At 44.9% G+C, this 11,310-nt stretch overlaps 1 long non-coding RNA gene across 1 annotated transcript; it reads left to right on the top strand.

Annotated features, from left to right (window-relative positions):
• The first annotated feature begins 2,544 nt into the window (after positions 1–2,544).
• On the top strand, positions 2,545–10,907 carry LOC129392030 (uncharacterized). The gene is made up of 3 exons (XR_008616979.1): positions 2,545–2,632; positions 10,493–10,581; positions 10,841–10,907. It is a non-coding gene; the product is annotated as an uncharacterized lncRNA (long non-coding RNA).
• Positions 10,908–11,310: the final 403 nt, after the last annotated feature.

The following is an 11,310-nucleotide window of genomic DNA, read 5'->3' as shown; positions in this document are numbered from 1 at the left end:
ATCCCGCTGGCCCTGCTCTCCCGGCCTCAGCCCCGGTCTGCTGGGCCCGGCCCCGCTGCCCTGCATGAGGGGCTTCTCCACACCCCTCCTCCTGGCTGGTCGAGTCTTGGTCTGAGTGGTCGGTTTGCCGGGAACTCGCTGCTGCTGATTCTTCTCATCACTTTTGCCTTCAGGTTCCTGCTGCGAAAGTCCATCCTCTTCGGGCCTGGCCACGTGACCCACCATCCCCCGCATTCCCATCGGCCCTCTGCACACTGAGGTGTATGGCTGGAAGGGGCCGTGGAGGGAGTCACTTCTCCCCCGCCCGGTATCGTTTGCTTCCCTCCCCAGTGCTGAGACCCCCAACCTTACTTGAACCCCTGGAGATGTGTGAGGAGGGATCTGGGGAAAACCTAGGCAGGCAATAGGCTCACTCACTCCCCTTTTGTCCTTTCCCCCTCAGACTGTCATGCTCCTGGTAAATTTTGATGCTTGAGAAGCTCATTTTTTCCTTTTAAAATTAACCATAAGGCCATTGCTTTTGCCATTTCTCACATCCCTAAAGCACTCACATGCAGACTCAGGAGACTGCATCCCACACACAGCACGTTGGACCAGTCTCCTCCAGTTTACACCTGCCTTGGCTTCCATTAGGAACAGAGACCTGGGCCACAGGCCCCCGGAAGCTACATCTCTTCCCATTCCTGCAGCCCCTTCCTCTCCCGGTGTCTGTGTGTGCTCCACCTGCCCCTTGCGGGTCATCCTGCATGCCGCCTCCAAGAGGTCTTCCTGCTTTATTTCAGTTTTCACAGGTTGCTTGCTATCGTCTCCTAGATGAAAGAAAATGTACTGTAGCACATACAACCTGCGCTGAAATGATTTCTGCTTATACCTCCCCGCTAGACTACGGGCTCCTCTAGGACGATGACTTTGCTTCCTGTCTTTGTATTCAGGGTACTGCGCACGATAGGCACTCATCACGTTTTTTTTGTTTTGTTTTGTTTGTAGAATGTGACGTGCTGTTGGAAGGCCGCCTTTCGGGAAATCACTAGCGGCAGTTTGATCTTCAGCCGCCAGGTGGCACTAGTGCCCAGGCGCTGCGCAGCCAGTCGGGAGGGCGGAAGGATGCTTTGAGGGAGGCTTCGGTGCTGGTTGCAGGTGGTGCTGCGAGGTCCGTGAGTCTTTTCCTTTCATTCTCAGACTGAGCACAAGGGTCGAACCAGAGAAACGGGGAAGGGGTGGCAGGTTGATAGCTGGGGCGGCAGCACAAGAGTAAACCAGGATCCAGCTATTAGGAACTAAATCCTGGGCAAAATGAGCTTATTTTGAGTGAGAGATCCCTGATCTGGGTGAGAAATCAGGGGCAAGGTTCCGATGTGGGAGAGGCCTAGGCTAGGAATCAGGGTGCGGGGACCTGGAGGTCCACGTCTCAGATTGGGCTGGGTGAGAATTATTTTAGGCTAAGAGTGGGGTGGGTTGCCATTGAGAAGGGGGGACCCTTGAGGAGCCTATGTTTCAGATCTGAGTTCTTGATCCAAATGAGAAACTTCTGAGGTGAAACAGCTTCAAAGAGGAGAGTGGGGGAACTTCTGCCTCACCCCTTGAGACAGACGCTGAGAGGTGAAGACAGATTGCCTGGGGATGGGACACAGGGGCTTTCCTGGGGCTGGGCTTCATTCAGGGGGAAATGCCCAGCTCTGGAGCATTTCCCTGGAAGTAGGACTGCTTTGAAGGACTGAGAGAAGACCATATGTCAATATCAAACCCAGCTGCCACAATTTTCTATCAGGCACCCTTTCCATCCTCATCTCTCTGAGCTGGTTTTCTTCTCTGTAGAGTGGGGAATCCTCGCCTCTCAGGTCAGTTTGGAGACAGCCTGAGGTGAACAATGGGCAGTGCTTTGGAACCTCTACTGTAGGGCACTTCCCACCTGGTTCTCATTTTGAGCACTCACAGCTGGGCACCTGCTGGGGTTGAAATCCTGGCTTTCCCCTCCCCCACTGTGTGACGCTGGGTAAGTTACCCAGCCTCTCAGTACCTCCGATTTCTCATGATCCCAATGACGATGTTAATAAGGACAGACCTCATGAAACTGTTGTAAGGATCTTTAAAGTGGCTCCTAAAAATGGCCTTCATAGACTGTTTTCATTTCAAAGTTTCTTGATTTTGTTCTTCTGAATGTTGAAATATTACAAGCGTGCATAGGTGTGGGTACCGATCAGCACCATCTCTTTGTATTTGCGAAGTTACATTTGAAAGAAATCTCCTGGAAGGCATAATTATATACCGCACACATGGCCATGGAACACATCTAACCTTCTGGAACGTACCCAGCTGACTGGTTTGGATTTAGGGGACTCTATAGTCTGCTGGATGGAGGCCTTCAACGTCACACAGATTTCACGTTAACCGTTCCCACAGGCTGCTGATATTTTCCCAGTCATTAGAGCTGAGGCCCCTTTCTTAGGCATGATGCCACCAGACAGTGGCCTGAAGGAGATAGCCAGAAAATTGATTAGCGTCATTGAAACTCCCGTGGCAACATCTTTTTTCAAATTTCTTAAAGATACCCTGGAAGAAGTGCCTTCCAGAAATTAAAAAGCCCAGAGCCACAATTGGAGCCGGATCCCCCGGAGAGCTTCAGAATGTAAAGGTGGGTCTGTCATTGCAGGAGCTGAACTGAAGGTGGGGTGTTCCTTGGAGAACAGATGCAATAGGCCTAATTTTCATTTTTTGTTTGAAGCAAAAAATGCCAAACAGGACTCTTGCCACCTCTGTGTGGTACGTGTCCTCCCTGATGACCTTGGGGCTCCAGGAGGACTTGCCACAGTTTCTTCTGATTCTCAGCTCAGTTGGGACCATGGTCTCCTCCATGCCTCTCAGCCTCTCAGTGAACCTGTCCCAGCCTTTGGGACGAGCTCCCCGTTCTTTATAAAGACCTGGCTTCTCTCTGCTAGAGCTTCCTCCTGTACAGACCATCCCCAGCCCTTAGGGCTGTAGTCTGGTAGGTCTGGGACTGCCGTGGATGGGTGGTCTGCATTCAGGGAGGACCTGCATTTGGGAAAAGCCTGACGTGGCCCTGAACTGCACAGTAATCCGAGGCTCCCAACAGCTGTGTGGTCAGCACTGCATTTTCCAGGCCGGGCTACCTGGAACACTTCTTCCTAAAGCTGTGACATGTCACTTTCCCTATCGGCCAACCAACCCACTGACTCACCTCCATAGACTCCCTCACCCCGTTCACTGCAGAATGTCACATTTCCTCACAATCATGGTTTCCCTCCCAATATTTTCCCCACACAGCTGAGCACCACAGACACTACAGTTTCCGCCAGTGACCTCAGGAGCTGCAGGTGCTTAAGACTGAGACACTCTCCTGCTTGATGGCTGTCTTTCCCACAAAACCTTATCCCTGCCTTAAATCAAAGATGGCTTCTAGCCATTCAGAGTCCCTGGTGGGGGAGTGGGAGAGGGGAATAAACAAAGAAAAAGCTATTTTGCTATTTCTCCTCGTTGGAGAAATGTCTTCCCTACACATAGAGTAGACAGATAGCTATTTTCCACAGTATACCAGGAACTCTTATAAATAAATATGAAATAGACTAACAATCCAATAGAAAAGTGTGGAGAGAATATGGAGAGTCAGAAGAATAAATACAACTGGCCATTTAACAGATACTAGCATTTTTAAACTTGCTAATATTTAAGGCATGAAAATCAAAACAATGCGCTGTTTTCACAGAGATTGGTAAAATTAAAAAATTAACAAGGTTGATTACTGATTACTGAAGGTTGATTAGGGTTTAGGGAAACTGGCACTCTCATATGCTGTTGAGTTTTAATTTGATGCAAAATTGGGAAAAACTTGACAATATTTATTAAAATATATAATGTCTATACTCTTTGCTCCAGCAATTTACCCTTTAGAAAAATTCAAGAAAGATCACAGTAATAAATACACAAATAAGTTCAGTGTAGCACTTTTTTTTTGTTGTTGTTAATAAGAAACAATCCAAACGACCATCAATAGGGAATTGTTTAAAGAAGGAAATAATGTCATTGTTAGGACAAATGAGTAAACCTAGTTGTACCACCAAGTGAAGATGTCCAAGATAGGCTTGTCAATGGAAAAATTTACAAAACTATGCATTCTATGATCTCATTTCTGCAAAAACATATAGGTAGATACACACATGTAGATAGATACATGCACAGGAACAATCTAGACTATAATTGTAGTGGCTCATTCAAAGATAAGGAATTGATCAGGGTTTGCTTTTTTCATTTTATGCAGTGTACATTTCTATGCTATTTGAATCTTTTATAGTGCTCAGTCACTTTTTGTAAAAAAATACTTAAAAATTTTTATTTATTTAATTTATTTATTTTTGGTTGCTTTGGGTCTTTGTTGCTGCGTGCGGTCTTTCTCTAGTTGCTGAGAGCGGGGGCTACTCTTCACTGTGGTTCGCGGGCTTCTCATTAAGGTGGCTTCTCTCGTTGCGGAGCGCGGGCTCCAGGCGCACGGGCTTCAGTAGTTGTGGCACGCGGGCTCTAGGAGCGCAGGCTCAGTAGTTGTGGCGCACGGGCTTAGTTGCTCCGCGGCATGTGGGATCTTCCCGGACCAGGGCTCGAACCCGTGTCCCCTGCATTGGCAGGCGGGTTCTTAAACACTGCACCACCAGGGAAGTCCCTACTTTTTTTTTTTAAAGAGCAGTTTAGGTTCATGGCAAAATCAAGTGGAAGGTACAGAGGTTTCCCATGTACCCTCTGCCCCCACCACATGCATAGCCTCCCCCGTTACAACATCCTACACCAGCGTGGACATTTGTTACAATTAATGAACCTACGTGGACACATCACAATCACCCAAATTCCATAGTTTACGTTGGATTCACTCTTGGTGTTGTCCATTCTATGGGTTTAGACGAGTGTATAATGATTTGTCTACCATTACAGTATCATACCAAATATTTTCACTGCCCTAAAAATCCTCTGTGCTTCACCTATTCATACCTCAGTCCCTGCTTGCTCCTGGCAAACACTGATGATTTTATTGTCTCCATAGATTTTTTCATAAATGGATGTTGGTGCTTACTTTTGGGGTTAAAGAAAACAATAAAGAAGATTAATTTTGTAGAGGAATATCACTTAGGCAATTATCATTTACCTACACAGGTGAACCCCATCTTTCTCTGCTTACAAGAACATAAAGACCAGATTCTCTTGTACCCTACACAAACACCATATGTGCCATTCAAGTTGCCAAGAACTAATTAGAGCAAACTAGTTTAAAGCAGAATCTGTAGGCTTCAGTTTAATTTTTCTTCCTCAGAGAAGCCTCCCTGCCCTTTCGCGGCCCCCCTCCCCTCCCAGCAGCCTGCACTTTCCCTTCTCTGTGACTGTCATGATATCTGAGAGGTGACTTTTGGCATTTCCTTGTTTAGTGTCTGTTCCCCACTGTGGCGTGGACTCCATGTGGACAGGGAGCAGGGAAGTTGTGTTTACTTTGAGTTGTGAGCATCTAGCATGTGCCTGGCACCCAGGAGGGGCTCAGTAAATATCTACTGAATGAGTATGGACTAAACACCTGTGAAACAACCCTGCGGACAGATTCCAGTTTTCAGTTCCACTTTAATGGGGTCAGCAGCAGGAGCAGGGTTTATTTGGGAGCAAATGTTCCTGTGTATGTGGGGGAAGAGATTCACACATAGGTCTTGCTGGCCTTTGTGGAAACGGTGATGGACATGCCTGAATATCCTTCATGAGCTGTTATAACCAGAAGGGATATGAGCTCAAGGAGGGGTAGCACTTTTTAAAAAATAAACTTTATTTTTTAGAACAGTTTTAGATTTACAGAAAATTGGGAAGATAGTAGAGTGCGTTTCCATACACTCCTCACATACCTCCCCCTATTATTAACATTTTACACTATTAACGTTTGTTACAACTAATGAGCTGATACTGACACATTTATAGTCCATACTTATTCAGATGTCCTTAGTTTGCCTTGATGTGCCCTTTCTGTTCCAGGATCCCACCCAGGACACCACCTTACTTGTAGTTGTCATGTCTCTTTAGGCTGTTCTGGGCTGGGACAGTTTCTCAGACTTCTATTTTTTTTTTTTTTTTTCCCGCGGTGCGCGGGCCTCTCACCGCTGCGGCCTCTCCCGTTGCGGAGCGCAGGCTCCGGACGCGCAGGCACAGCGGCCACGGCTCACGGGCCCAGCCGCTCCGCGGCACGTGGGATCCTCCCGGACCGGGGCACGAACCCGTGTCCCCTGCATCGGCAGGCGGACTCTCAACCACTGCGCCACCAGGGAAGCCCCAGACTTCTATTTTTTTGATGACCATTTTTTTTTACGTTAATTTTTATTGGAGTATAGTTGCTTTACAATGTTGTGTTAGTTTCTGCTGTACAGCAAAGTGCTGATGACCATTTTGTATACTGACCAGGCATTTTGTAAAAATGTCCCTCAGTTGAGATTTGTCTGATGTTTCTCTCATGATTAGACTGGTGTTTGGGTTTTTGGGAAGAAGACCACAGAGGTAAAGTGCCATTTTTATCACATATCAAGGGTACATACTACCCACATGACTTACCACTGTTGACCTTGACCTCCATCACCTGGACAAAGGGAGTGTTTGTCAGGTTCATCCACTGTGAAGTTACTCTCCCCTTCCCCCCATACTGTCCTCATTGGAAGGAGGTCATTAAGTGCAGCCCACACTTAAGGAGGGGGGGTTATACTTCACTCCTTGAGGGTGGAGCATCTACACACATTATTGGAATTCTTCTGCAGGGGAGATTGTCTCATCTCCATTTATTTATTTATACAATCATTTATTTATATCAGCAAACACTCATTAACATTTATTTTATACTTTGGATTATAATCCAAAATCACTGTTTAAATTTTTTTTTGGTCAGCTTATTCCTATTTTGGCCATTGGATGCTCTTTAGCTGGCTCCTGTGACCATCTGACGTGCCCCCATCATTTCTTTTTTAAGAATTTCCTTACATTATGGCACTGTGAGAACTCTAGGCTCATCTTGTATATTTCCTGCTTCAGTCCTAGAATCAGCCATTTCCCTAAGGACCTCTAGTTCCATTTATTGGGGAATAGTATTAGATGTGGTGTGCTTGTTGCTACTGGGGGTGGTAGAACTTTTTCAAGTATTGCAGATTGAGAGGGGCATTTCTTCTCTACAGGTATAGATTTTAAGTCCTAAGTCCATATAGTCTTATTATTTTCCTGCTTTGTTGGACATGAGTAGACTTTGAGGACATAGATGTGTCAGAAATTCATCACAAACATCTTTAGACGGGAATGAGACTGGCTAAAATAACAGTCACTAAAGGAATGTCACTTGGCCATGCCTCAGATATGAAACGACTGATATATCAGGCAAAGGAAACATAAAAGAGTCTGTTGTTTTGTTACTGGTTAGCTGGTAATAGTTATCATATCACGGATGTTATTGTAAAGGTCTGTTGATAAAAGCAATCAAGATTATACTGAAAGTATTAGACAAGAATGTTGCTTTGGGACCAGACTGATGTGGATATGAATCCTTTGACTGTTATATATCAGCCTTGGATTTTGGACAAGTCATTCTACTCCTCTCAGCCTCATTTTTCTCATCTGTAAAGGGGATATAATGATCATATCTATCTCATAGAGTTGTCTGAGGATTAATGAGATATTGTATACCAGGTGCTTAGTCTCAGTGCTTGACAAATGGTAATCACTCAATAAATGTCAACTGCCTGAAATATTGCCAGGGAGCACCTGGTCAGGGGAAAACATGTAGAGCAGATGTCGAGGTATACGAGTCCTATTCAGACACCTGAAAATAAATTTTATTAGGACAGGAGATTTTGGCCTTTGATGTGGACAGCTTTAGGATATGGGTCAAAACTATTTCAAGGCCTAATAAAAACAAACAGATGGGACCTAATTAAACTTAAAAGCTTTTGTACAGCAAAGGAAACTGTAAACAAAACAAAAAGACAACCTACAGAAGGGGAGAAAATATTTGCAAACGATGTGACAGACAAGCGATTAATCTCCAAAATATACAAATAGCTCCTACAGCTCAATATATGTGTGTGTGTGTGTGTATGACCTAATCAAAAAATGGGCAGAAGATTTAAATAGACATGTCTCCAAATAAGACATACAGATGGCCAAAAGGCACATGAAAAGATGCTCAACATCACTAATTATTAGAGAAATTAAAATCAAAACTACAATGAGGTATCACCTCACACTGGTTAGAATGGCCATCATCAAAAAGTCTACAAACAAATGTTGGAGAGGGTGTGGAGAAAAGGGAACCCTCCAACACTGTGGTAGGAATGTAAATTGATACAGCCACTATGGAGAACAGTATGGAGGTTCCTTAAAAAACTAAAAATAGGGCTTCCCTGGTGGCGCAGTGGTTGAGAGTCTGCCTGCCGATGCAGGGACGCGGGTTCGTGCCCAGGCCCGGGAAGATCCCACATGCCGCGGAGCGGCTGGGCCCGTGAGCCATGGCCACTGAGCCTGCGCGTCCGGAGCCTGTGCTCCACAACGGGAGAGGCCACAACAGTGAGAGGCCCGCGTACCGCAAAAAAAAAAAAAAAACTAAACTAAAAATAAAGCTACCATATGATCCAGCAATCCCACTCGTGGGCATATATCCAGAGAAAACCATTATCCGAAGTATGATAATCTCCAGGTCCATCTATGTTGCTGCAAGCGGCTTTATTTCATTCTCTTTTATGAATGAGTATGTGTGTGTATATATATATATATATATGTGTATATATATATATATATATATACACATATATATATATGAATGCGTGGAATATTACTCATTCATAAAAGAGAATGAAATAAAGCCGCTTGCAGCAACATAGATGGACCTGGAGATTATCATACTAAGTGAAGTAAGCCCGACAGAGAAAGACAAGTATCATATGATATCGCTTATGTGTGGAGTCTAAAAAAAAAAGATACAAATGAACTTATATACAAAACAGAAATAGACCCACAGACATAGAAAACAAACTTATGGTTACCGAAGAGGAAAAGGGTGGGGAAAGGGATAAATTAGGAGTTTGGGATTAACATATACACACTACTATATATACAATAGATAACCAACAGGGACCTACTGTATAGCACAGGGAAATATACTCAATATTTTTTATTTTTAAAAATTTATTTTATTTTTGGCTGTGTTGGGTCTTCGTTGTTGCACGCGGGCCTCCTCTAGTTGTGGCAAGCGGGGGCTACTCTTCGTTGCCATGCACGGGCTTCTCTCTGCAGTGGCTTCTCTTGTTGAGGAGCACGGGCTCTAAGGCATGCGGGCTTCAGTAGTTGTGGCTTGCGGGCTCTAGGGCACAGGTTCAGTAGTTGTGGCGCATGGGCTTAGGTGCTCCGCGGCATGTGGGATCTTCCCGGACCAGGGCTCGAACATGTGTCCCCTGCATTGGCAGGGGGATTCTTAACCACTACACCACCAGGGAAGCCCTATACTCAATATTTTGTAATAACCTATAAGGGAAAAGAATCTGAAAAAGAAATATGTCTATATAGTATATATTCTATATATACACATACTGATATATATAAAACTGAATCACTCTGTATACCTGAAACTAACACAAAATTGTAAATCAACTATACTTCAATAATAATTTAAAAAAACGATTTCAAGTCCCAAAATATAGCAACATCCAGGCAGAGCAATTAATGGTAGATATTTTTCCCATGTGGGGTGGCGGGCTCTCCCCCATTGCTCAGATTCTGATAAATGAGTCCCCCTAGATCTGCCAACCCTACAGAGAATGGGGAGTGGACCTGCCCGCCCACCCACTGCCACATTCCCCTGGCAGATGGCCCAGGGGAAAGAAAAGGTGAACATAGCACTGGAATAGAGGCCAGCTCTCACCCCAGGTCTTGATGAGAATCAGAGGCAGATCTAAGTAGATGGACGGGTTTGGCCCCCAAGAGTGTCATTGCTAGAAGGGAGAGGTTATCCATCATCCATGTGGGGAATTTTTGAGGAGTTTGGCAACAGATACCAATATCATTTGTGCGGTCCATGACCTCTGAAGGTGAGTAGGGGAGGCGGCATTCACTTCTTGATGGAGCCGGTATCTCAAATGACGATTGTGGCAAAAGGACAGGGCTGCTCTCTCTAAACGGATCCCCAAATGGGATGGAGAAGGCCTGTCTCATTATTACACTGGTCTTATCTCTGATTGCTATTTTGGTTGGTGAGTCACTTGTGAAGATGCCATGCGCTCAAAATTCCACCCCAGAGACAGCAGCCCTAAGGACAAACATTTACTTGACTACCCCATGTTATGGACTGAATTGTCTTCCCGCCAAATTCAGATGTTGAAGCCCTAATCCATTATATGACTGTATTTGGAGAGAGGACCTTTAGGGAGGTAATGAAGGTTATCTGAGCTCAAAAGATTCGGAGACTAAACTGATAGGACTCTTGTCTTTTTAGGAAGAGGAGGAGACACCAGAGCTCTCTCTCTCTGTCTGTACAGAGAAACGGTCATGTGAGGACACAGTGAGAAGGTGGCCATCTACAAGGTAGGAAGAGAAGCCTTACCCAAAGCCAACCCTGATGGCATTTTAATCTTAACTTCTAGCCTCCAAGAGTGAGAAAAAAGATGTCTGTTGTTTAAGCCACCCAGTTTGTGGTAGTTTGTAATGGCAGCCTGAGCTGTCTAATATGCCCCGTATTTTTTCCACCGCATGTGTGAAACAATTGCATTTCTTGTTTTGTGATCTGTTTGTTCCTGTCCTCTGGCCGCATAATAAAAGTTACTCTGTTTATCCATTTGCTTAGGCTTAATGGCATTTCCTTCTGGTGAGTGAAGAATTTAAAATCCAGAAATGAGTTGGTGAAGGAATTAGTGAGTATCTATCCTCAGTTATTTTCTATCCCCAAGGATAGTCTTAACTTTTTAAAAGAAAATTAGGAAACTGTGGTCCCATGAGGGGGTGCTCCTGGAAACCTGGTCTAGCGGTAAAGCCAACCTTTCATAAGAGGAAGTATCTCCGGGAGAATGGAGTCTGGAGAATAAGCATGTTTATTGAGCATTTGTGGCCTCACTGGGCACATGCACAGGACCGCACTTACTAAACCCAGAGACTCCTGAAGTAGGAACACATCCCCAATGCTGTGACAGCTCACGGGCTCAGAAAAGTTCAGATATTTGCCCAGAGCCACTCAGGTAACAAGTAAATAAGACAAAATACAGACCTAATTTTGTTGAGTCCTAAATCTTGGGCTTTCCCAGCACTGAAGACTGTGGC

This window comes from Physeter macrocephalus, chromosome 4, assembly GCF_002837175.3.
Source record: "Physeter macrocephalus isolate SW-GA chromosome 4, ASM283717v5, whole genome shotgun sequence".
Classification (NCBI taxonomy): Eukaryota; Metazoa; Chordata; class Mammalia; order Artiodactyla; family Physeteridae; genus Physeter; species Physeter macrocephalus.
The sequence above is the reverse complement of the archived record's forward strand: the minus strand, read 5'-3'. Positions and strand labels throughout refer to the sequence as shown.